The 25338-nt window shown below is 42.8% G+C and overlaps 1 pseudogene; it reads right to left on the reverse strand.

Moving 5' to 3' along the window:
• Positions 1-544: 544 nt before the first annotated feature.
• Positions 545-25338, reverse strand: part of LOC131418215 (kinesin-like protein KIF15) — a 66154-nt pseudogene continuing 41360 nt past the window's right edge.

The raw sequence follows: 25338 nt of genomic DNA on the forward strand, positions 1-25338 counted from the left end.
TCATTGAGCTTTGCTACAAGGAGTTGCAAAGAAACCTTAGAGGCTCTTCCATCTTCTACCCTGTGTCTCCTTATCCTGTGTTTCCCGTTTTGCCAAATGTGTTTGAAAGCAGGTGGTGTTTAGGACCCTCAGGACGCTCAGCGCGGAATCCATCAAGCTACCTTCATTCTTCTTCTTCTCCCCGTCTTGTCCTCTCCCTCCCAGTGTAGCTGGTGCTGGAGTTCCTGGAGCGCTGCGGGGTCCCTGCCCTCTTCCTGGGCAGGCCATCACAGCCCCAGTGCTCTCCTCAAGCCTCAAAGGAGCACGTCGAGGTGCTCCAGGGTATGAGCCAGGTCTTCACTGAACTCTTCATCCTCAGAGTTGTCTTAGTGGACAATTCCTTTCACATCCAGAGTCTTCACTTCCCGTCTCTTTGTCAGTGCTCACGTGCTTCCTGGACAACCAGAGCTACTTTGTGTATTTGCGGCTCTGTCCTCCAGGTCTTGCTTCCGGTTGCCGGTCGTTTCTGTGATCTCAGTGCCTGGATCTGGCTCCGTGAGGTTGGTTACAGCCTCCTGCCAGCATCTCTGGACTTCTCCAGGGAACTAGTGACTTGCAGTAGCAGAAGGCTCTCTTCTGTCTGTGCTCTTGCTGTCTGCTGCTCACAGGTGGCCATTTCTCCGTTTCTCTTGCTATACAGCCTCAAGAACTTGTAAGATTCTTGAGAACGGTTTCTTTTTTCTTCTTCACATAATAAGTTTGTTGTTGCATTCTTTTTCTGCCTCAAAAAGCTCCATCAAATTATTCAGATTGGATTTCAGAGTTTCATTCTCCTCTGTAGTTGTGTCAGCTTTGGGAAAGTTGTTCTGTTTCACACTTCATCATTTCTTATAAGTTGTCACAGGAATCTTGTAGGGGACTTTCCCTTCAAGTTGCTCTTATTTTCTAATCTGACATTATCTAGTTGGAACTGTATATGCAGGTGTCTTTCAGAAAGTGGTTTGAATTCTTTGTCCTGACTCTCTTTGGATGAACTACACTCTGGCTTCATGAAGATAGCTTCTCGTCTGCAGAGTGGAGAGCTACGTGCGGTCACATGCCTCACTTTGCACAAAGGCACTCCGAGTTCGTGAATTCCACAAATTCAGAGTGCCCCTGCCTCCCAGAAGCACTCACCCATGAGCGATATTCTTGCTGCGGTTTGGTCTCTCAGTTCTTCCTGATGAGGAAAACACCTGCACCTGTGTAGAACCGTGCCTGGTTGTCAGTCTCCCCCGACCTTGCTGCTCAGGATCCTCTTCATCCCACTTTACCTGAAAAGCACACAGGTGTTGCTGCACCATTTTGAGTCTCTCAACATCCTGTTTACTCAGCCCTGGAGGGGCTGGCTCATTTCAGGCTCATGACCTAAGGCACTGGAGTTCTGAGTGCACTGAGAGCCATCCCATCTCAGGGCGGGGTTGTGATCAAGACCGAAGTTGATCAGCCTCTACTGGTGTTTCTGCATGAATTTTATTCAGCTAAGAAACTTGTCATCACTTGCAGGCTTTGGTTGCATCCAAAAGGTTTTCAAGATTAAGGTTTGCTTTTTGCAAAGACTTTAACTCCAGTTCTAGCTACTTCTTCGAAGTTTTTCCTTTGAACTTTTCGTATGCTTGCTTTGAATCATTGCGCTCTGTCTCAATTCGCAGGATTTGTGCTTCCCACTTCTCGGCGTTTGCCTATAAGCCCAGCTCTTTTGGAACTTTATGGAATAGTTACTGACCCTTGTTTGTTTTCTCTGTACCAGATATTTCAGAAAAAGCTTTTTCTAGTTTTGCAATGATCTGGGCACCTGGTTCATGGCCTCTTCACTCAGGATCTCATGATCTGTGTCTTCTGTTCTCCTTCCTAAGAGAATGACTTTCCATAGCGTACTTGGCAACTCTGGCGTGCTGATCTTTTATTCTTGCAGAGTTTCAATCTCACCCCTTAATTCTGAGAGCAACAACCCCACCCCTCAGACAGACTTCCCTGAGGGTCCTCCTGGAGCCTCTCCAGGTGCACTGCTTCACCCTCTTGAAATTTAACTATCATCATACTGGACTGATTACATTTTCTTTTTTGAGGATAAGGCCTCCTACATGGGTAATTCTTTCTACCAGAGACTTCTTTTCCTGTTCAGATATCTTAAAGAATAGCACTGCCTCTCAGGAAGACTTCAGCTAGCCTTCTCTGCATCTCTGGTCAGCAAGCTTGCTGGGCGTTTCTGCCCCAACCTAGGCTGTGCTCTTTGAGCCTCTTCACACGAGCTTGCAGATGGCTCCCCATCCTCCGGTGTCTTCATTTATCACCACCTTGTTTTTAATCAGCTTGGAGCAAAATTAAGCATGGAGAGAGTGCCCCAGTACACCTGGATCCAGGACAGCATTTGCAGCTAAGGCAGTTTTGGTGTTTCCTCCAAGGGAACCCTGAAGAAACAAGGGAAGCTTGGGGTCTCTGCAGCACCTGTTTTTGTTTTCTGTTACCACATGGATAAGGGTGGTGATCACTTGGCCTAGGCAGCTCAATAGTCAGTTTCTGTTACCAGCTTTCTTCACCTTCATCCCTTCTGCATGGTATCGTTATTTTCAGATCTTGCTAAATCCACCAGTTTGAGTAGGGAGGTCTGTGTCTTCTGACTGTCATTACTGTTCACCACTGACTATGGTAATTGTAAAGACAGCAGGAGACTTAGAGAACTCTCTCATTAATGTCAGTGCGCATAGCCATGCCTCCACCGCCAGGTGGGCTTCTGCACCGAGCTGAGCACCTGCCCCACTGCACTCACCATACAGATTTCCTTCTTCTTCTTCTTCTTCTTCTTTTTTGGTGAGGAAGATTAGCCCTGAGCTAACATCTGTTGCCAATCCTCCTCTTTTTGCTAAGGAAGATTGGCCCTGGGCTAACATCCGTGCCCATCTTCCTCCACTCTATATGTGGGATGCCGCCACAACAGCGCTTGATAAGCAGTACGTAGGTCCGCACCTGGGATCTGAGCCTGTGAACCCCGGGCCGCCAAAGCAGAGCATGCAAACTTAACCACTATGCTACCGGGCCAGCCCCCAGATTTCTTTCTTATAAGCTCCCTGAATGCAGACCAGCCAAGGCAGAATCCCACAGGCAGGTTTCAGTAAAGGAACACTGGCAAAGGAAACTGTATATAATATATATATATATATATATTCAGCCTTCTCTTTTTCACAATTAAGAAAAATAAATATTCAAAACTTTGTGGGATTACTCCTCTCAGGTTATGAAAAATTATCAGATCCATGATCATAATGTTTTCCCTGCATCAGTCTATCCAGATGCAAAGGTGATGCCATCATAAGCGCTCCTGCAAGATGCCACTGTGCTCATGCGCACAAGTGAGCACAGCCAGCTCCCTGGATGGTATCCATGCCACATGAGCACCAGGAGGGCCTTAGGGAGAGCACAGTTGGGCCTAATGTTAGCTGTAGTTTCTGTAGCTCTTCTTTATGAGGTGGAGAAAGTTCTGCTCTATTCTTAGTGCACTGAGAGATTTTGTGACAAATGGGCATTGAATTCTGCCAAATGTTCTTCCTGTATCAATTGATACCATTTTTCCTCTTTAGCCTGTTGATGTAGTGGACTACATCAACTGATTTTCAAATATTGGAACAACCTTACATAACTGGAATGTCCCACTTGGTCATGGTTGATTCTTCTTTTTATACATTGTTGGGTTGGATTTGCTAATGTTTCACTGAGGGTTTTTTCATCTAAGTTCGTTAGAGATATTAGTTTGGAGTTTTCTTTTTTTTCTTTTTCTCTCTTTGGATTTGGTATCCAGGTAATACTGGCCTCCTAAAATAATTTGGAAGGTGTTCCCTCCTCCTCTACTTTTTGGAAGAGATATGCATAATTAGTGTTATTTGACTTTGAATGTTTGGTAAAATTCTCCAGTGAAGCTATTCTGGGCCTAGAGTTTTCTTTTTTGGGAGCTTTTTAATTATGAATTCAACTTTTTAATAATTATAGCCTATGATGTATTTTGACCACCTTTACTCCTGACAATCTGTCCTCTCATACCGTTATCTTTTGATTTCTTACCTTCCCCAATATATTCTGTTGTAATTAGTGTAGCAATGAGAAAAAATTATAAGCCATCTCAAATCTTCCTTGAAATGAAGTGGGAGGAATGAAAAACAAACATAAAACGGCAGCACCTGGTCCCCATTAGATACCCTGGGGGAACTGACGGCAGTGAAGGACCGTGGTGAAGCCGGCCGCGGTGCGAGGCGGTTGACTCTTCCTGTGTTGTAAATTGTCACAAGGCCCCAAGAGAGGCTGTGTTGGAGAATTCCAAAGAAGAGCTGCGAAAAAAACTCTAATCTGAAGGACCCAGACGAGGTGGAACAAAATTGTCAAAGGTATTTCTAAGGAAAGTTCCAGATCCCACGTTTTGGCTCTTCAGGCCGGGGACGAGGTAGCAGGCACGCCCGGGTGGCCAGGTAGCTGAGCCATCAGGAACAGGTCAGGAACACGCCTTGGGATGTGTCCTTTGTGTCTCAGAGAAAGAGGCTCAAGGTAAGGAAGAAGGGAAGTCTGGGGAGGGGCAGCAGGGCTAGTCTGGGTCACAGAATGTGCCGGACGTTGCCCCATGGCCCTGTCACTATTATGGATCCATTCCTCCAAGTCTCAAGAAGTGATGCCTAGAAGTCACTCAAGGTTCTCAAATGTGTCCCTGGGGCCGAGGTTTCTGCAAAGGTGCTGGCAGCTGGGTGCTGCTGCAGAAGGCCCTTTTCCTTCAGTCAGGGCGTTCTCTTTATCTGCTTTGTCAGGACTCCAAATAAGGAGTTCACTTGGAAAAGCAGAGTTGTGCCATTTTGAAAACGAATCCTTCGTCCCTCTGAAATCCTCTGTTCTGCTCACCCCACCACACCGAGAGGAGCCCTGGCTGAGGCCAAGGCTCCTAAAGGCAACAGGGACTGGAGCCTACAAACCCCTTGTGACCGAACTCCACGTCTTGCTTTGAACTTCCACAGGAGCTTTTAACAGAAATGCGAGCGTGCGTGTTAGGGGGAGTTTGGGAAGTGGGTAGGTGTCTTATCTTTTTTTTCTGTTGGCTTCTCCAGCTCTCATTTCCTCCAGCACTGACATAGACCCCTCTCCATCATTCCTGACACCTGACAAGGGACTTTCTGTAAAGTGGAGGAAGGAGGATAACCACAGGTAAGAATGGAGAGAGCTTGAACCTGAGCAGACACTGTTGTTCCCCAGGGCCCTGGGCAACCCCCCCTCCACAGTCCTGGAGGAGTCCTAGGCCCTGCCCCTTTTCCAAGTCCCTCTCACACAGGGTCTCCCTTGCTTCTCCTTCTCCTGTCCCAACTCACGAGAAACTTGAATCCACGCTTCCTGGGGCAAGAAAAAACTGTCTCAATTTCTTATGCTGACCAGCAGCTCTCCTCTGTTCTCCTACAGAGCCCAGGAGCCTCCTTTGCAAACCAAAGACCTACTTGCCAAATCAAAGAGCAGTTCTCACCCTGGGAAGAAATCTGCTGCTGGAGCAGAGGCCCTTACTCTGGGCTCCCTGGATAGATTCAGGACAGGACTCTGGGTGGGAAGAAATTACATCTTTATTTTCACCACCCACCCTGTAACTGAAATTTGGCAATTCTAAATGAGAGGCATCACAATAAAGTTGTACACCTATAGGAACTTAGAGTTCTATAGCTAGCCTCACCTAGCTTGTGGGATAGCAGGGGGCTGCTTTTCTGTTGACCAAAGCTGTGTAAAGAACTGAGGCTCACCAGGAAACCACTTTCCGCCCCCAGGCACTGGCCCTGGACGTGGAAGCACACCCCCTCGGCGGGCCGGCCCTGTCTAGGAATGGCACGGAGCAGGTAGAGCTCACCCTTGGCTTTCAGGACAGCATATTCCAGGCACTTTTAATACCCTGTGTCATGATTACCACTATTTTCTTCCCCAGCTCCTTTTCAGGCTCCAGGGGGTCCTCCAGTAGCCTTTTATGGCTTGGTCCCACTGATTTTTTAAATTGCAGAATTAAGAAGTACAACACAACAAAGAAAGGGTTGGGTTACAAAACTTTGTTTGCATATTACTTCAAGAACTCGAAACACATTTCCCTTAGAAACAAAGGAGATAAGACACAAAGGCAGGACGGCTCCCACCTCCCACCTAGCAAAGAAAAAGTTAGCCTATGACGTTTTGAAAGCATATTACTTTGCTAGTAAGTCATTCTTGAAATAATGCATTTTGAGTTGAAATTCAGATGCTTAATACCTTACTAGGGAGATATGGTTGTTTTCGAGTGGGGCCCCAAAATTCTTTACACTCCTCCTATTGAGAGGTGAGTCTATGGTCCCATCCCTGGAATCTGGGATCTGTGACTACTTGACCAAAAGAATATGGCAGAAAGGATGATGCTGTGTCAGTTTCATTTTATGAAGATAGTATTACTCTGATACCAAAACCAGGCAAAGCTGTATGAAAAAGAAAACCCAAGACCATATCCTTCATAAATTTAGATGCAATGATCCTTAACAAAATGTTAGCAAATAGAATTCAGCAGTATGTAAAAATAATAATTCACCATGACCGAGTGCGTGCTTCTCCAGGAATTCAAGGCTAGTTCAATATCTGATAATGAATCAATGTAATCTACCATATTGACAGGCTAAAGAAGAAAAATCACATGATCATATCAACTGATGAGTGGCAAAAAACATTTGACAAAATTCAACACTGGTTCATGATAAAAATGCTTAGAAAAATAGGAATAGAGGAGAACTTCCCCAACTTGATGAAGAGCATCTACAAAATGTCTGATTTCCCTACATGCTCTCTCTTGACAGCATGGGAGTGGGGACTTTCCACCGGCTGGCAGGGATGAAAGTCTTGGCTCCCCAGTCAGCCTTCTCTGACACCACCCATTGTGGGGGTTGAGGCCCCTTGCTGAGTCCAGTGAAGGTGGAAGTCCGGGCTCCCCACTGGGCCTTGGCTGGTGTGGGTGAGGGTGGGCTCACATTCTTTTCCGCCGTGTTTGACTGGATTAGAGGAGTTCTTGTCATAAAGTGTTTTGTCTTGCTTGGCTGCCACTTTTCTAGTCCTCTAACTAAAGAGAGCAGGGTTTTTGGGGGGCGTTTCTTGTCTGTGCCTGTTAGCATTTCTGGGTTGCTGAATTCTTCAGCTCCAATTCTGGGATATACGAGCAAGAAGAAATGCCTAGAACTCGCCACTATATTTTTTCTTGGGTCCTGAGGTTCCTAGCCAATCAGCTTCTTCTCTCCACCTTCCAAAGTCTTCCTATGTTTGCTTTATATACAATGTCCTGTACTTTAGTTGTCCTTACTAGGAGGAATAGGGCACATCTATTCTTCCTAGAATATCAGGCAGAAGTCCTGATATTTTTGAAATACCTTTATTCTCCCTTACACTTTATTATTTGTCTGGATATAGAATTCTAGGTTGCACCTCAGAATTTGAAGGTTTTGCTGTACTAACTTTTACTCTTCTGGTGTTATCTTCTGATTTTATGTCCTTTGAATGGGATCTCCTCTCTCTTGATATTGCTTTCTCTCTAGAATTCTAAAATCTCCTGAAGATGTGCCGTGGTGTATATGTTTTCATCTCTTGCTGGGTACTCCTAAGGCTCTTTCAGTCAGGAGACTTGTGGCCTCAGGGATGGGGAACTGTTCCTCTACCACTTATTGCAGGGACATCTCCTTTATCCCTTTCTTCACTATTTCTGAGTTTCTGAAGAGTCAGATATTGTGTCTTCTGGATTGCTTCTCTAAGTTTCTTATCTTTTCTTGCCTATTTTTCATTTTCTTTTCATTTGCTTTACTCTCTGAGAGAATTCTCCAATCTTCTAATCTTTCTATTTACTATTTTTGGCTATCACATTTTTAATTTCTAAGACTTTCTTTACATTATCTGATTTTTCCACTTTTCATAACATCACATTTTTTTTTTTTTTTTTTTTTTTTTTTTTTTTTTTTTTTTTTTTTTACATTTTTATTGATATTTTAATGGTTTCTAACATTGTGAGATTTTGGGTTGTACATTTTTGTTTGTCCTTCACCCCATATATGACTCCCTTCACCCCTTGTGCCCATCCCCCACCCCCCACCCCCACTTCCCGGGTAACCACAGTCCAGTTTTCTCTGTCCATGTGTTTGTTTATATTCCACATATGAGTGAGATCATACAGTGTTTGTCTTTCTCTTTCTGGCTTATTTCACTTAACATAATACGCTCCAGGCCCATCCATGTTGTTGCAAATGGGACGATTTTGTCTTTTTTTATGGCTGAGTAGTATTCCATTGTATATATATACCACATTTTCTTAATCCAATCGTCAGTCGAGGGACACTTAGGTTGCTTCCACTTCTTGGCTATGGTGAATAATGCTGCAATGAACATAGGGGTGCATAAGCCTCTTTGGATTGTTGATTTCAGGTGCGTTGGATAGATTCCCAGTAGTGGGATGGCTGGATCATAGGGCATCTCTATTTTTAATTCTTTGAGGAATCTCCATACCGTTTGCCATAGAGGCTGCACCAATTTGCATTCCCACCAGCTGTGTATGAGGGTTCCTGTTTCTCCACATCCTCTCCAACATTTGTTGTTTTTTGTCTTGGTGATTATAGCCATTCTAACGGGCGTGAGGTGGTATCTTAGTGTTGTTTTGATTTGCATTTCCCTGATGATTAGTGATGTTGAGCATCTTTTCATGTGCCTATTGGCCATCTGTATATCTTCCTTGGAGAAGTGTCTGTTCATTTCCTCTGCCCATTTTTTGATCGGGTTGTTTGTTTTTTTGTTGTTCAATTGTGTGAGTTCTTTATATATTATGGAGATCAACCCCTTGTCAGATGTATGTTTTGCAAATATTCTCTCCCAGCTGGTTGGTTGTTTGTTCATCTTGATTCTGATTTCATTTGTCTTATAAAAGCTCTTTAGTCTGATAAAGTCCCACTTGTTTATTTTTTCTTTAGTTTCCCTAGTCTGGGTAGGCATGTCATCTGAAAAGATTCCTTTAAACCCAATGTCAAATAGTGTGTTGCCTATATTTTCTTCTATGAGTTTTATAGTTTCAGGTCTCACCTTCAGGTCTTTGATCCATTTTGAGTTAATTTTTGTGTATGGCGATAGCACATGGTCCACTTTCATTCTTTTGCATGTGGATGTCCAGTTTTCCCAACACCATTTATTGAAGAGACTTTCCTTTCTCCATTGCATGTCCTTAGCACCTTTGTCGAAAATTAGCTGTCCGTATATGTGTGGTTTTATTTCTGGGCTTTCAATTCTGTTCCATTGATCTGTGTGTCTGTTTTTGTACCAGTACCATGCTGTTTTGATTACTATTGCTTTGTAGTATGTTTTGAAGTCAGGAATTGTGATGCCTCCTGCTTTGTTCTTTTTCTTTAGGATTTCTTTAGCTATTCGGGGTCTTTTGTTGCCCCATATAAATTTTAGTATTCTTTTTTCTATTTCTGTGAAGAATGTCATTGGGATTCTGATTGGGATTGCATTGAATCTGTAGATTGCTTTAGGTAATATAGACATTTTAACTATGTTTATTCTTCCAATCCACGTGCATGGGATATCTTTCCATTTCTTTATGTCATCGTTGATTTCCCTCAATAATGTCTTGTAGTTCTCATTGTATAGGTCCTTCACCTCCTTGGTAAGATTTATTCCTAGGTATTTTATTCTTTTTGATGCAATTGTAAATGGTATTATCTTTTTGAGCTCTCTTTCTGTTAGTTCATTATTAGCATATAGAAATGCAACTGATTTTTGTAGATTGATTTTGTACCCTGCAACTTTGCTGTAGTTGTTGATTGTTTCTAACAGTTTTCCAACAGATTCTTTAGGGTTTTCTATATATACAATCATGTCATCTGCAAATAGTGAGAGTTTCACTTCTTCGTTACCTATTTGGATTCCTTTTATTCCTTTTTCTTGCCTAATTGCTCTGGCCAAAACCTCCAGTACTATGTTGAACAGGAGTGGTGAGAGTGGGCAGCCCTGCCTCGTTCCTGTTCTCAGAGGAATGGCTTTCAGTCTTTCCCCGTTGAGTATGATGTTAGCTGTGGGTTTGTCATATATGGCCTTTATTATGTTGAGGTACTTTCCTTCTATTCCCAATTTATTGAGAGTTTTTATCATAAATGGATGTTGTATCTTGTCAAATGCCTTCTCTGCGTCTATTGAGATGATCATGTGGTTTTTATTCTTTGTTTTGTTGATGTGATGTATCACGTTGATTGATTTGCGGATGTTGAACCATCCCTGCGTCTCTGGTATAAATCCCACTTGATCATGGTGTATGATCTTTTTAATATATTGTTGTATTCGGTTTGCCAATATTTTGTTGAGGATTTTTGCATCAATGTTCATCAGCGATATTGGCCTGTAATTTTCTTTCTTTGTATTGTCTTTGTCTGGTTTCGGTATCAGGGTGATGTTGGCCTCGTAGAATGATTCAGGAAGTGTTCCATCTTCCTCTATTTTTTGGAATAGTTTGAGGAGGATGGGTATTAAATCTTCTTTGAATGTTTGGTAAAATTCACTGGAGAAGCCATCTGGTCCTGGACTTTTATTTTTTGGGAGGTTTTTGATTACTATTTCAATCTCTTTACTTGTGATTGGTCTATTCAGATTCTCCATTTCTTCTTGGTTCAATTTTGGGAGGTTGTATAAGTCTAAGAATTTATCCATTTCTTCTAGATTGTCCGATTTGTTGGCATATAATTTCTCATAGTATTCTCTTATAATCCTCTGTATTTCCATGGTATCCGTTGTAATTTCTCCTCTTTCATTTCTAATTTTATTTACTTGAGCCTTTTCTCTTTTTTTCTTAGTTAGCCTGGCTAAGGGTTTGTCTATTTTGTTTATCTTCTCGAAGAACCAACTCTTTGTTTCATTAATCCTTTCTACTGTTTTTTTGGTCTCAATATCATTTATTTCTGCTCTGATTTTTATTATTTCTCTCCTTCTGCTGGCTTTGGGCTTTGTTTGTTCTTCTTTTTCTAGTTCTGTTAGGTGTAATTTAAGGTTGCCTATTAGGGCTTTTTCTTGTTTGTTAAGGTGGGCTTGTATCGCTATGAGTTTCCCTCTCAGGACCGCTTTTGCTGCATCCCATATGGTTTGATATGGCATGTTATCATTTTCGTTTGTTTCCAGATAGTTTTTGATTTCTCCTTTAATTTCATCAATGATCCATTGGTTGTTCAGTAGCATGTTGTTTAATCTCCACATTTTTGTCACTTTCCCAGTTTTTTTTTCCTGGTTCATTTCCAGTTTCATAGCCTTATGGTCTGAAAAGATGCTTGTTATGATTTCAATCCTCTTAAATTTATTGAGGCTTGCTTTGTTTCCCAACATATGGTCTATCCTAGAGAATGTTCCATGCGCGCTTGAGAAGAATGTGTAGTCAGCTGTTTTTGGGTGGAGTGCTCTGTATATGTCTACTAGGTCCATCTCGTCCAGTTTTTCATTTAAGTCTAATATTTCTTTATTAACTTTTTGTCTGGATGATCTATCCATTGCTGTAAGTGGGGTGTTAAGATCCCCTACTATTATTGTGTTGTTGTTGATTTCTCCTTTTAGGTTTGTTAATAGTTGTTTTATGTACATTGGTGCTCCTATGTTGGGTGCATATATATTTATAAGTGATATGTCTTCTTGATGGAGTGTCCCTTTTATCATTATATATTTCCCTTCTTTGTCTTTCTTAACCTGTTTTATCTTGAAGTCTATTTTGTCTGATATGAGTATGGCAACACCTGCTTTCTTTTGTTTGCCATTAGCTTGGAGTATTGTCTTCCATCCTTTCACTCTGAGCCTGTGCTTGTCTTTAGTGCTAAGATGTGTTTCCTGAAGGCAGCATATTGTTGGGTCTTGCTTTTTAATCCATCCTGCCACTCTGTATCTTTTGATTGGAGAGTTCAATCCATTTACATTTAGGGTAATTATTGAAATATGAGGGTTGAATGTTGCTGTTTTGTCACTTATTTTCTGGTTCTTTTGCATTTCCTTTGTTTCTTGTCCCATTTGTTTTGGACTGCCAATTCAGTTTGGTTGTTCTGTCTTATGATTCTTCTAGTTTTCTCTTTGTTTATCATATGTGGTTTTAATTTGATTATTTGTTTAGTGGTTACCTTGAGGTTTGGGCAAAAAATCTTCTGTATGAGATAGTCCATTATCTGATAGCCTCCTATTTCCTTATACTAAGTCAATTCAGTCACTTTCCTCTTCCCCTTCTAAGTTGCTCTTGTTATACCTTATTCTATCTTGTGTTGTGGCTGTGTGTTTACAGTGATGAGGTTAAATTTATTTTTGGTGAATTTCTTCCTTTGATCTTTGAGTTTAGTATTTAAGTGGTTGCTAACCTATTCCGGTAAAGATCTACTATTTCTCTGATTTTGTCTGCCTACTTTTCTCCTTACTCCAAGCTTTGTGTTCCCTTTCTCTTCTTGTTTTCAGGCCTGAGGGCCTTCTTGAGTATTTCTTGTAGTGGCGGTCTCGTGGCCATGAACTCCCTTAGCTTTTGTTTATCTGGGAGAGTTACTATTTCTCCATCATATTTGAAGGATATTTTTGCTGGATAGAGTATTCTTGGCTGAAAGTTTTTGTCTTTTAGTATTTTGAATATATCATTCCAGTCTCTTCTAGCCTGAAAAGTTTCTGTTGAGAAATCCGCTGAGAGCCTGATGGGAGTTCCTTTGTACGTTATTTTTTGTTTTTGTCTAGCTGCCCTTAATATTGTTTCTTTGTCGTTGACCCTGGCTAGCCTTACCACTAGGTGTCGTGGTGAAGGCCTTTGTCTGTTAATATATATAGGAGTCCTGTTGGCTTCGCTTACTGGTATTTCCTGCTCCTTCCCCAGATTTGGGAAATTTTCAGCTATTATTTCCTTGAATAGGCTCTCTGTTCCTCTTTCCCTCTCCTCTCCCTCAGGAATACCTATAATTCTTATGTTACATTTTCTAATAGAGTCCGATATTTCTCGGAGTCTTTCTTCATTTCTTTTTAGTCTTAGTTCTCTCTCTTCTTCCATCTGGAGTATATCTGTATTCCTATCCTCTAAAGTACTAATTCTTTCCTCCATATTGTCAGCTCTGTTCTTTAAAGATTCCAGATTCTCCTTTATCTCCTCCATTGTGTTCTTCATCTCCATCAGCCCTGATAGGTTTTTCTTTATGATTTCAATCTCTTTTGTGAAGAAACTCCTAATCTCATTGAATTGTTTGTCTGTGTTGTCTCGTATTTCGTTGAGTGTTTTTATGATAGCTATTTTGAAATCTCTGTCATTTAGTTTATGGATTTCTGTGTCTTCGGGGTTGATTTCTGGTTGCTTGTCATTTTGTTTCTGGTCTGGTGATTTCATATATTTTTGCATTGTGGTTCCTGTGTTGGTTTTGGTTTTCCTCATCCTGGAAGTCTCTGGTTGCACTTTCCACCTGCCGCCACTGTGTGGTGGTGAAGGGCTGTGTAGTCTAAGCCCCCTGCGCTCTGCCCCAGTTTTTCTGCTGCGATCCGCAGTTTTGTTTTGTTTGTTTTGTTTCTTTTCCCCACTGCGATCCACGGGTCCAGTCCAATTTATTCAGGTCTGCCTCGGACCGCTAGATCTGGTCGAGCTGCAGACTCCGGGTTGTGGGGAGGGGGGAGCTCTCTCTTTTGCCCTCTGGGTCCCTGATGTGGGAGGCTTCTCGTTTGCCCCTCTTTATCCGCTCTCTGGGTTGCTCAGATGTTGATGGTAGCCCTGTGGCTCCTCTGAGCCCTCTGTGCGGGAGTTTCCCACTGGTTGAGAGCGCCCGAAGAGCTGCAGTTTCCCGCCGAGGGCCGCCCCTCCCCCCTCTCTGGGAGCCGCGCGGACCGGATCGCTGATCTGATGAGGAGGGAGCGGAGTTCTCCTTACCTCTCCCCACTTCCTCCGGGGGCCCAGCACGTTCCGCTCTCAGATGTGCGGCAGTGTGGATCCCTCCGCTCCAGCTTTTGACTGTCTGGGATTCCGTTGTTTGTCTGTGGCTGTTACTTTTGTTGTATTTTGTGGGGGAAGAATTCACGGGAAAGCTCACTCCGCCATGATGCTGACGTCACTGCATAACATCACATTTTTGAGAATGGAATGATTTGTCTTCCAATTCTTGGAATATATGTATCTATATATATATATATTTTTTTTTTTTTTTTCTATTTTCTACATTATTTCCTCTAGGTTCCTTTAAAAAAATAAAATGTATCCTGTTCACCGCATTGTTCATTTCCTCTGATTTCTCTTTGTTTTGTGTGCTTATTTGTTTTTGGTCTCTCTTTCATGCTAAATGATATCGCCCATCTGGTGATCCTTGGAGCCTGTTCATATTTAACAAAGAGGAACTGAAAAGTTGATTGTAAAGTGGGCTGTATATTTTTTACTTGCCTCTCCAGATTTTATCCTCTTCCACTCTGCTCTGCCCTGGAGGCTGACCTATGGGGATTGCATCCACTGGGCTCCTTTATACTCTGGATTCTGGTGGGAGTCAACGAATTAGAGGCACTGGCTGGAGGTCAGACAACAGGAGGAGAAAATGTTTGAGGAGTCGATGTCCCTGGCCCCCTCCTACTGAGCTCTGGTTTGGCAGTGGCTGCATTCCTCCACCGAGGGTGGCAGACATCTCGTGTTGGTTGACGCTCTCGCTCTCTGACAACTGCTGGATTCTGGATTCCAGCATTCTAGTCAACACTCCCACCCTGACCTTCAGACCCAGGAGTGATAACAGTTGCCTCTGCTGCCTGCCCCAGGGCCTTCACCACCCCTTGTTGGTTTCTCTTAACCGTGCCCTCAGCTCTGTAAATAACTCTTTTATTAAACTCTCTTCTACCTCCCCTTTTGAGTGTGCTGTTGATATTTCTTGCCAAGGCCCTGATCAGTACAGAAGCTTCATGCACTTGGCCAGACCTGTCAACTGGTGGAGTTCATGGTACCATAACTGGCCTTTTCACTGGAGGACATCCAGATACCCATGCATTAGTTTGCCCGGGCTGCCATAACAAAGTACCATGGACTTGGTGGCTTAAACAACAGAAACTTATTTTCTCAGAGCTCTGGAGGTAAGAAGTCCAAGATCAAGGTGCCAGCAGGGTTGGCACCTCTCCTTGGCATCTCTCCCTGGCTTGCAGATGGCCAGCTTCTTGCTGTGTCTTCACATGTCCTTTCCTCTGTGTAATATATCCCTGGTCCTCTTCTTATAAGGACACCAATCAGATTGGATTGGGACCCACCCAAATGGCCTTGGTTTAACTTAATCACCTCTTTGAAGGCCCTTTTCCAAACATTGTCACATTCTGAGGTGCTGGGGTGGGGATTTCAACATATGAATTTTGGGGGACACAATTCAGCCCATAACAATCCATATCTGGAGGTGTCTCTCTGGGTAAGTTAAGTACATTGGGGTCTGTTTCCTCAGAAGAATCCTCTAATTCGTGGTGTAGGGAGTCTTTGCCAGGCTATAGGCCTTTGGGAACAGGTCCAGGAAAATGATCCCACTGTGACAGTGAAGGCTTTCCGTGACACCCCGAGTAGTCAGCTCTGGGACTGAGCTTCCTCTTCAACTGGGTGTCCAGAACCCTAAACTAGCCCGGTTTAATGTCTCCAGAGAATGAACTCATCTCCTGCCTTGGGATGAGGGAGGGCAGCTCTAAGCAACCTGGGATTAGGGAGGCACCACCATCCTCCCCTCTCAGCCCTGTTCTTCGGCCCTGCCCTGTGCGGCATTGGGCTGCTCTGACACATTGGCTGTTCCGGGTTTCTGCAGAATGAATTGACTGACTTATTGCTGCTCCTCCTTTCCATGGGCACTTGGTTTATATGTTCTTTCTGCTTTTCTGAGCATGTTACCACCAGTTCATCCATGAATTATCATATGGAAAGAATTTAGTCTGGTATGTATTCAGTCCATGTTAGCTGTTCTTGCATCTAAAACATGATTCTACAGATGCCTCCTCCTTCTTTTTCCTTGTCCTTATAGGTTTATCATAACATTTTTCTCCCTTTACCGTCATTGTGGTAATTTTGGGAGGGAGTGAAGACAAAGGTTGTGGTCATATCGACCCTTTGGAGTTAGGCCTGACAGGCCCGCAGTCCCTTCTGCTGAGTATTAGAAGTGTCCTTGGCTACTAGTATCCAAGCCCATCTAACAAATTAGAACCAAGAGGCTGGATTCCAGATTCTTTCAGTATTAGAGATTTCTGTTTGTATTTCTTAGTATAATGTGACTGCTTTTCTGCCCTAAGGAATTTTATGATCAGCTTCTCTCAAAACTCTCTTGTCTACCAGAACGTAGAAAGAATTAAAGAGCTTTAATTTCATATAAAATTCTAAAAAATCACTTTACAAGCACTGGTCTTGTAAACCTCCTGTGCTAGGAACACCCTTCTTTTAATTTTTTTTTTATTTAAATACACTTTTTGTTTGAGAATAGTTTTAAATTTGAGAATTTGCAAAGGTAGTGCAGAAAGCTCCTGTGTGTTCCCCGTCCAGTTTCTCTGATTGTTATCGTCTTACATCACTGGGTACATTGTCACAACGAAGGAACCAGCATCAGTACATTACTGTCAACTAACATCACGCTTCAGTCAGATTTCACTAATTTTTTCCTAATGTCCTTTTTCTGTTCCAGGATCTATTCCAGGAGAGTAAATTACATTTAGTCATCTTGTCTCCTTAGCCTTCTTTGGTCTGTGACTGTTTCTCAGAATTTCCTTGTTTTTGATGACCTTAAAGAACACTGGGCAGGCATTTTGTAGATCCCTCAATGTGGGTTTCTCTGATGTTTTTCTCATGGTTAGACTGGAGTTATGGGACTTTGGGGAGGAAGAACACAGAGGCAAAGTGCCCGTCTGAACAGGTCATATCAAGGGCTCATGCCATCCACATGTCTGCTGGTGTCACCTTTATCAGTTGGCCGCTCTAAAGTCATTCTCCCCTTTCCATATGTACTCTTTGGAAGGACATCACTAAGTGCAGCTCACATTTGAGGTGGTGAGTTGGGTGACACCTCCTTAAGGCCCCCTCCCCCTCATTCTTTTACTCTCACAAAATTACAAATGATTTAAATCGCTCGAGTTTGCCAAAGCCTCTCCATGGATGAGTAGATGTTGCCCTGTAAGTATGTAGAAACATCACCGATGTTTGACAAAGGCCAAATTGTCCTCCACTGCACCCAACATCCTTCCTCATAAGATAAAACAATTGTCTTTTCTCAGAAACAAAGTCCGTGACATCATGGCAATGGGTTTTTCTACAAGAAAGCAGGCACATGGTAGGAGATCTCCTGGGGATCAAGAGAGCCAAATTTATACTTAGATGTGCGTTTCAGAAAGTTATTAGATGTATGGGTGTGTTTGTTTGAACGAAGCCGTATATTCTGTCATTAAAGCCTAAGAGGGTGAATTGGAAACCCGGAGCTGTGTGCTTGGGGCTCTCCTGCGTGGTTCCCTTCGTACCTGGGCAGATCTCTGTCTTCCATCACGGGGCACGCGGGTCTCATTTCTCTGCACTTCCCCATCTCCAGACTCTCCTGGACCTTAATGCAATAGTGTTTAGAAAGTTCCCGTGCTCCCTGGAGGACAGAGAGAGCCGGCGCTGGGTGAATGCTGTCCTCGTGACACCAGCTGCTTTGCCAGAAGCCCCTCTGCAGATCTTCAACTCCTCCAGCGTGACAGGAGGACACGGTGAGGTGCGAGTAAGGGGCTGATTTTCCCAGGGCACTAACCAATGTGAGTGTAAAAAGTCCTTAGAAAAACCATAACACTGTGCTCCCCCCTCAGCAACCCCAAAGAGTACCTGCACCCTTGCTTGCACCCCTGAAGTCACCACCCTCTAACCACCGGTGGCTTTCACAGCTGTGGCTCCTTTCCATTTCCTGCCTGTCATTGAAGTGGCTGTCACATGCAAATACGTGGGTCCGGGGTCCTCTGGTTGCTTGGCCTCGTTCACTAAGATATCACACACCTACAGTTTACACCAAGGAAGGGCAGTGGGGTCATTCTCAAGTTATTCTTGGAATTACAGACGAAATTAAGATTTTAAAATGTCCTGCACATGGTGGATCCAGTTATTTGGAATTAAATGACCACAGACTATAGACACCTGCTGCTCCATGGTGAGAATTATAGGGTACCAATAGATCAAAAGAATCTGGAATCCAGTCTCTGTTCATTCATTCACTCACTCACCTACTCATTCATTCATCAGAGATAAACTTAGCCTGCATGCTTGCCCAGCACCTTGAGCGCACGGCGACAAAGGAGAGGGGGGCAGCCAGCGCTGCTGAGGAGCCGTATTTTAAAGGAGGCCAAGCTGGAGGCCGTGCATACTAATGGTTAAACCAGCCGGCTCCACAGTTTCCAGGAACACACCCAGGAAAAGGTGAGGCCCGCCCACTGAATCAACGGTCCGGCCCAGTTACATAAAGACGTGGGGTTATTTTTGTAAAGAAAGAAAAGAGGCAATCCCTTCCAAACAAATTCCAGATGGGCCAAGACCCCTTTCTGTAAAATAAACACGCCCAGAACTTAGGAAGTGCAAGGGGAAATGTTTACAGGGAGATCTGAGCACTGCCCAGCAGAGGCCTGCAGACATGGGCTATCTGAAGTCGGCCTCCTTTGCGAAAATCACCACACTGCCAGAATTTGGAATTCAGCGTGGACGCTAGAATCCTACCCACAATAGAATCGATTTCTAACACTCTAAGATGTCACCTGTAAGACATGAGATTCCTTTGTAATTTTATTAAGCCAATTATTTTAAAAGTATATATTAAGCTACTGCCATGAAATTTGCTTTTATTTGAGAGTTTCTGGTACTCATTTATATTATAATAAGCAATTCAATTGAATGTATAATGCAAAGAAAAAGAGAACGGTGTGTGTGTAAGCATGTATGTGTGAGTGCATGTGGGCATGTGTGAGTGGGTGTATATATGATGTGTGAATGTTAGAGTTGCCAGGTTTAGCAGATAAATATATTGGACACTGGTTAAATTTGAATTTCTGATAAACAATGAATAATTTTTTAGTTTAAGTATGTCCCAAATATTGCATGGCAATATTGCAAGTATTACACAGGTAAACATTGTATGGAACATAACTTACACTGAAAATTATTCACTGTTTATCTGAAATTCATTTTAAACTGGGCATCCTGTACCTTCCTGTATTTTATCTGGCAATCCTAGTAAGTTTGAGTGTGTGGAGTTGTCAGTATGTGTGTTGTGAGTGTGTGTGTGTGTGTGTGTGTGTGCACAAGAACGTGCTGGGGCTGGTGGGGGGAGGGAGGTCTGTGTGAGGAGTTTGGGTGAAGGTGCTACCACCAAGCTGAAAGAAGGCATCTGATGCCAGTCTTCACCTCATCCCCCCCTCCAAGAGGAAACAGTACCAACCATGAATCATAAAATGCAAATTGCAATAATTTCTAAAAGGCTTTATACGAATTGAAAGTATAAATTTTGAGAACTTTTGTGACTTTGATCAAAAACATCGATATTGGAAAACATCTGGTCTAGTGAATTTCTAACTTAGATACTGACCCTGAAGGACTTTTCCCAAGACCCAGGATCCCTGACACATCACTTCCTCTCTTACTGCATATGAGTAATTGTTTTAAATCATATCTTTATTTCATTAATTCCTAAAGAATTCATCCTAAGAAATCATCCTAAGAAATCATCTTAAGAAAATAATCTGAAATGCAAAATAATCTTCACTGCATTATGTCAAGGCATTGATTATAAAATGGACTGCAATGTTTGTTTATAAAACAGAAACAACTGCAAACACCTAAATGTCATCATAAGGGATACCCAAATCATTTAAGGTCTAGTTACACAGTAAAATAATATTCGACCAGTAAAGCAATGTTTAGAAAGTTTTGTATCACGCAGACTAAAGGCAAACTGAAAAAACAAGAGACAAAGTCCACTTATAAAATGATTTCTCTATGCACGTAACGTAGGAAATGTAGAGTGTGTGAAGAGACTGGTAGGAAAAGAAAAAACATGTGTGAGTTGTTACCACACTGGAAAAATGTAAATGAAAGGAAAGCACCAAAATGTTGATAGAACTTTTTGTGATGGGTTTAAAAATTATTTTTTTTATCTTTTCTGTGCTTTTCACAATGAATATATGTTACTTTCAAAAATTGGGAATAAAATTTAGTTTAGAAGCAAAATAAGCACACACACAAAAGTGTTTTCGATGGTTGTGATGCAGATGGGGCAGCCGGCGTCCCCGAGACCTTGTGTGGCTGCGAGACTTATGGAAGCCCCAGGAGTTCTTGTGAAGAGACGATGCCAGGACTGGCTGCCTGGCTGACTCGGAGAAGAATGCTGAGCAATTCGGGAGCCCTGGGGCCTACTCACCAGCCAGAGGACACTGCCTAGCAGTGGGGTGTAGTCCTGTTTAGGCAGAAAGTTTCAGTGAGGGAAAGAGTCATGCCTCTTTGCCAAAGAGGGCTAAGTGGTAGCTGGCACCCAGGGCATGAGGCTGGCGTGGGATTATGGAGCTTGTAACAATACAAGTCCACACGCCTGGGAGAAGGACCTGGACATCAGACCAGCACCCCAGAATCGTTTGAGGAAAGTGTTTATTTCCCATTCACTTGCTCGCCTGTCGTCTTCATGTTCTTGTGTACTCGAGGTTCCCCTCTGTCCTTCACGGTTTAATATGATTCTAGCTGTTGCCTCTGTGTCTCCCATTTCTTTATTGTTCTCATGCCTTGATGCATGAAAAGTGCACTTGCAGGTTTGTGTATTTGCTCTGAGAAATCCCATGAAACCTCTGAGCTTGGGAATAGTCAAAGCGTGGAGCAGAGGCCTGAGCTCTGTGAGTGTGTGGGCCCAAGGAAAGGTTTATGCAGAGCCAATTTATGACTGACCCTTCTGAATGGCTGAGTTCAAAAGTGACTTACCTTAAAAAATTGAAAAGAGAATATTGCATTGTATTACATTCTGCTACAGGGCATGACACAGACCTGGATACAGCCATTGGAGAAGTCATGCTCTCCCTTGCCCTCAGCATCCATTTCACCTTCCTCTACTGGGGAGCCGCTGTGGGGGTGGGGCCTGACTGGTCTTAGGCAATGGGGACAGCCGTCCACGTTCCCAGCTATGGTGATCCCCTGTAAGTCCTGGTTCAAGAATGGACGTGGACTTGTACCCCAGTCTGGGCCAATGAGACCTGAGGGCAGCACCCCTGGCAAAGCCCTCTCCCCTTTGGAGGGTGAGACTTGTGAGCGTGAAGCTCAGAACTTCCACAGCCACCTGGCGACGGAAGCTGAGGGCTCTGGGATGAAGCTGGCAGGACAGAAGGTAGGGGGAAGGCAGGACGGATGGCGTCATTGAGCCAGTAGTTAAATCTAACCATCATGGAAGGGCCTCTGATCCCTGGGCTTTCTAGTTTTGGGGTCCAATAAATGCCTTTTATTGTTCAAACCTGTTTGCACAGAAAACCTCTAAACTGGTTCCTATAATACTGGTTATACTTTCACAAGCCACAATGTGGGTAACAAATGTGTTAGAGAAATAATGAGAAAAAATTGGGGACTTTATGGAAAACCCAGGATCTATAGCTGTCATAGATAAACCACAAATATAATCATTTTTCCCAAACAACATAACTTAGAGGCTCAACTGAAATCACAACTTCCACAAAGGTGTGATATGAACTGATTGACTGGTAAGGCCAAAGATGGCCTGAGAAAAAATTGTACATTTAGCCACTCCACCAAGCCAACTCATACCTCTGCCTCTCCCCATTTCTCTCGCTTCCTATATCTCCACCTCAACAGCCAATGACATGGGTTCTACAGTCAGATTGCCCTGGACAGATCTTGGTTTCTCCACTCACCAGCTGGATGACTTGGGGCAATTTCAAAGGAAGCCCCAGAAAACTTCCCTTGGAGTCCCTCTGGCTCCAAGTGCAGCCCACAGCCGTCCTTGCGCTGTCCTTATGGGAGGGGAAAGGCCAATTGACAGGTATATACTGACCCAGTCACTGGGGCAGAGGGGGTGGGTCTATTACCGCAATTGGCTCAGACAAAACTTGAATAGAGGGCCAGGCATGCACTAAGCACTGGAGAGTTGGCCTTGGATATTTTTGCTTCATTCTCCTCCATGCAGCCTCTGCTCCGTTCTTGTCCTTCCTGATACTGACTGTCATTTAACAGCATTGATTAATATTCAGATGAGTTTTGATATTAAGGCTGAGACCTCAGTCGATGATTTCTTTGGTAGTAAGGACTGGAATCTTGCTCGGGGTGGGGGAGTGTCTTGCTTTACTCTTTGAAAGGAGGGAGTGCAAGTGGAGACAAAGAAGCATCAGAACGTGCCCACCACAATCCACCCACTTTAGCAAACGCAGTCCTGAACATTTAGGGCATCGCTACCCCAAGGAGTTGTCAACACTGCCATATTATATCAAACATCGTTAACATGATCAAGTTTAAATATGAGACAAGGTGACTGCCCTTCCCCAAAGCTGCCATGACCATAGTTTTTAAGCAAAAACAAATCTAAACAAAATTTGGAGCGTGTAGTTTAACAATGAAACAGGAGAATTAAAAACTATGACAGTCACAAAAAGTTCAGACCCTAGGATTGCCTTTTCCACATTCCTACTGAGTTGATTACCCTGCACTCACTTGAAATAGGGTTAGTAAGATGGGAGCAATGGCAAAACATCTGGAGGGAAGAGAAATCCATTCTCCCTGCACTGTGTAAACAGGGAGGAACAGACACAGTGAGCAGAAGGAATGAGATGAGGCACATTTCCAGTTTAAAAACAATTAGGTCCCCAGGTTTAAATTCAGGGAATTTTTCTGGCAGAGTGATAGGATGATTTTGTCACAAATTTTAAGAAAGCTTGTAGCACATTAGACCTCAATTACCACAAATAATCCAGTCATGTAGGAATAAATAGAAAGGCTTACATTTTTTACTGCCCTTTTCACTTCACACTTTAAAGAACGCTAAGAGAAAAGTGAGATAAATTGTAGAGAAATGTGGTCCATGTTGAATAACCAATTAAGAAAATACAAATGTGAGCCATTTTATGAAAACCTAGTACACAAAAATCTTTCAACATATAAAAACTCTAGAGGTACCCACACATCTATGGACAGCTAATCTTTGACAAAGGAGCCAAGAACATACAATGGGGAAAAGAAAGTCTCTTCAACAAATGGTGTTGGGAAAACTGGATAGCCATATGCAAAAAAATGAAAGTAGACCCTTACCTTACACCATACACAAAAATTAACTCCAAATGGATTAAAGACTTGAATGTAAGACCTGAAACTGTGAAACTTCTAGAAGAAAACATAGGCAGTACGCTCTTCGACATCAGTCTTAGCAACATCTTCTCAAACACCACGTCTGACCGGACAAGAGAAACAATAGAAAAAATAAACAAATGGGACTACATCAAACTAAAAAGCTTCTGCACAGCAAAGGAAACCATCAACAAAACGAAAAGACAACCTAACAATTGGGAGAAGATATTTGCAAACCATACTTCTGATAAGGGCTTTATCTCCAAAATATATAAAGAACTCATGCATCTTACCAACAAAAAAAACTACCAACCCAATTAAAAAGTGGGCAAAAGACCTGAACAGACATTTCTCCAAAGAAGATATACAGATGGCCAACAGACACATGAAAAGATGTTCAAAATCATTAACTATCAGGGAAATGCAAATCAAAACTACAATGAGATATCACCTGACGCCCGTCAGAATGGCTATAATTAACAAGACAGGAAACAACATGTGTTGGAGAGGATGTGGAGAGAAGGGAACTCGCATACACTGCTGGTGGGAGTGCAAAGTGGTGCAGCCACTATGGAAAACAGTATGGAGATTCCTCAAAAAATCAAGGATAGAACTACCATATGATCCAGCTATCCCACTGCTGGGTATTTATCCAAAGAACTTGAAAACACCAATTTGTAAAGGTACATGCACCCATGTGTTCATTGCAGCGTTATTCACAATAGCCAAGACTTGGAAGCAACCTAAGTGCCCATCAAGGGACGAATGGGTAAAGAAACTGTGGTATATATACACAATGGAATACTACTCAGCCATAAAAAACGATGAAATCCAGCCATTTGTGACATCATGGATGGACATTGAGGGTATAATGCAAAGTGAAATAAGTCAGAGGGAGAAGGTCAAATACCGTATGATTTCCTTCATTAAGTAGTAGATAATAACAACAATAAACAAACACATAGGGACAGAGATTGGATTGGTGGTTACCAGAGGGGAAGGGGGGAGGGAGGAGGGTGAAAGGGATAATTCGGCACATGTGTGTGGTGATGGGTTGTAATTAGTATTTTGGTGGTGAACATGATGTAATCTATGCAGAAATAGAAGTACAATGATGTACACCTGAAATTTTTACAATGTTATAAACCAATGTTACTGCAATAAACAAAAAATTAAAAAAAAAAACTCTAGAGGTAATTTTTAAGAATACAGCAGACCTTCTTAAAATGATTCAACACAGAGCTTCTTCAAAAGATGTGCAACAAAAATGAACAGAAACAGATGAAATATTGTTTCTATAAACTCTCTAATTTTCAAATTTCATTTATGTCATCCAGGATGCCTTCACTACAGGCAAAAGAAAACTTTTCTCACGGGCACAGATAATAAGACGATTTCTCACATCCAATAAGAGCTGGTTGAGGGTCTGGCAGGGTTCCAGGCTGTTTGACTCAACAGCTGGCAAGGGCATCAAGGACTCATGTTCTTTCCTCTCTCTGTTATGCCGTCGTCTGTGGGCTGGCATTGCCCAGACTGGCTCCCCTCGTGGTTGTAAATGGCTCCAGGAGTTCTGGATGTCAAATCCAGATATTTAACATCCAGTGTCCAGGGACAGAAACGTACCACCTCTTCATGTGACTCCTTCTTAAGAATGAGGGAAACTTTTCTAGGAGCCCCACAGCCATCTTTCCATGACATGTTGGTCGGGACTGGGCCAGTGCCCACCCTAAGCCAGTCATGACAATGGCATCAGGCTGCCACCAACAGGCTGGACCAGCCACGTGTCATTCTCTCTGGGTCACAGAGGAAAGGAGTAGATACCTGAACAAAATCGGAGTTTGACTGGGAAGTTACTCTGGTTACATTGTTCTAGTTTAGCTATTTCTGAAAACACAAAAGTTCAGTTCTGGCTTGAAGCGATTGGCCAAGAATTTAAAACACTTTTTAATTCAGAAAATAGTATCAGGGTCAGCAATTAGGGTGATGTTTTCCAGATTTTGCTTCAGTTCTAAACTTCTATTTCAAATGTA

This window comes from Diceros bicornis, chromosome 19 (genome assembly GCF_020826845.1).
Source record: "Diceros bicornis minor isolate mBicDic1 chromosome 19, mDicBic1.mat.cur, whole genome shotgun sequence".
NCBI classification, from domain to species: Eukaryota; Metazoa; Chordata; class Mammalia; order Perissodactyla; family Rhinocerotidae; genus Diceros; species Diceros bicornis.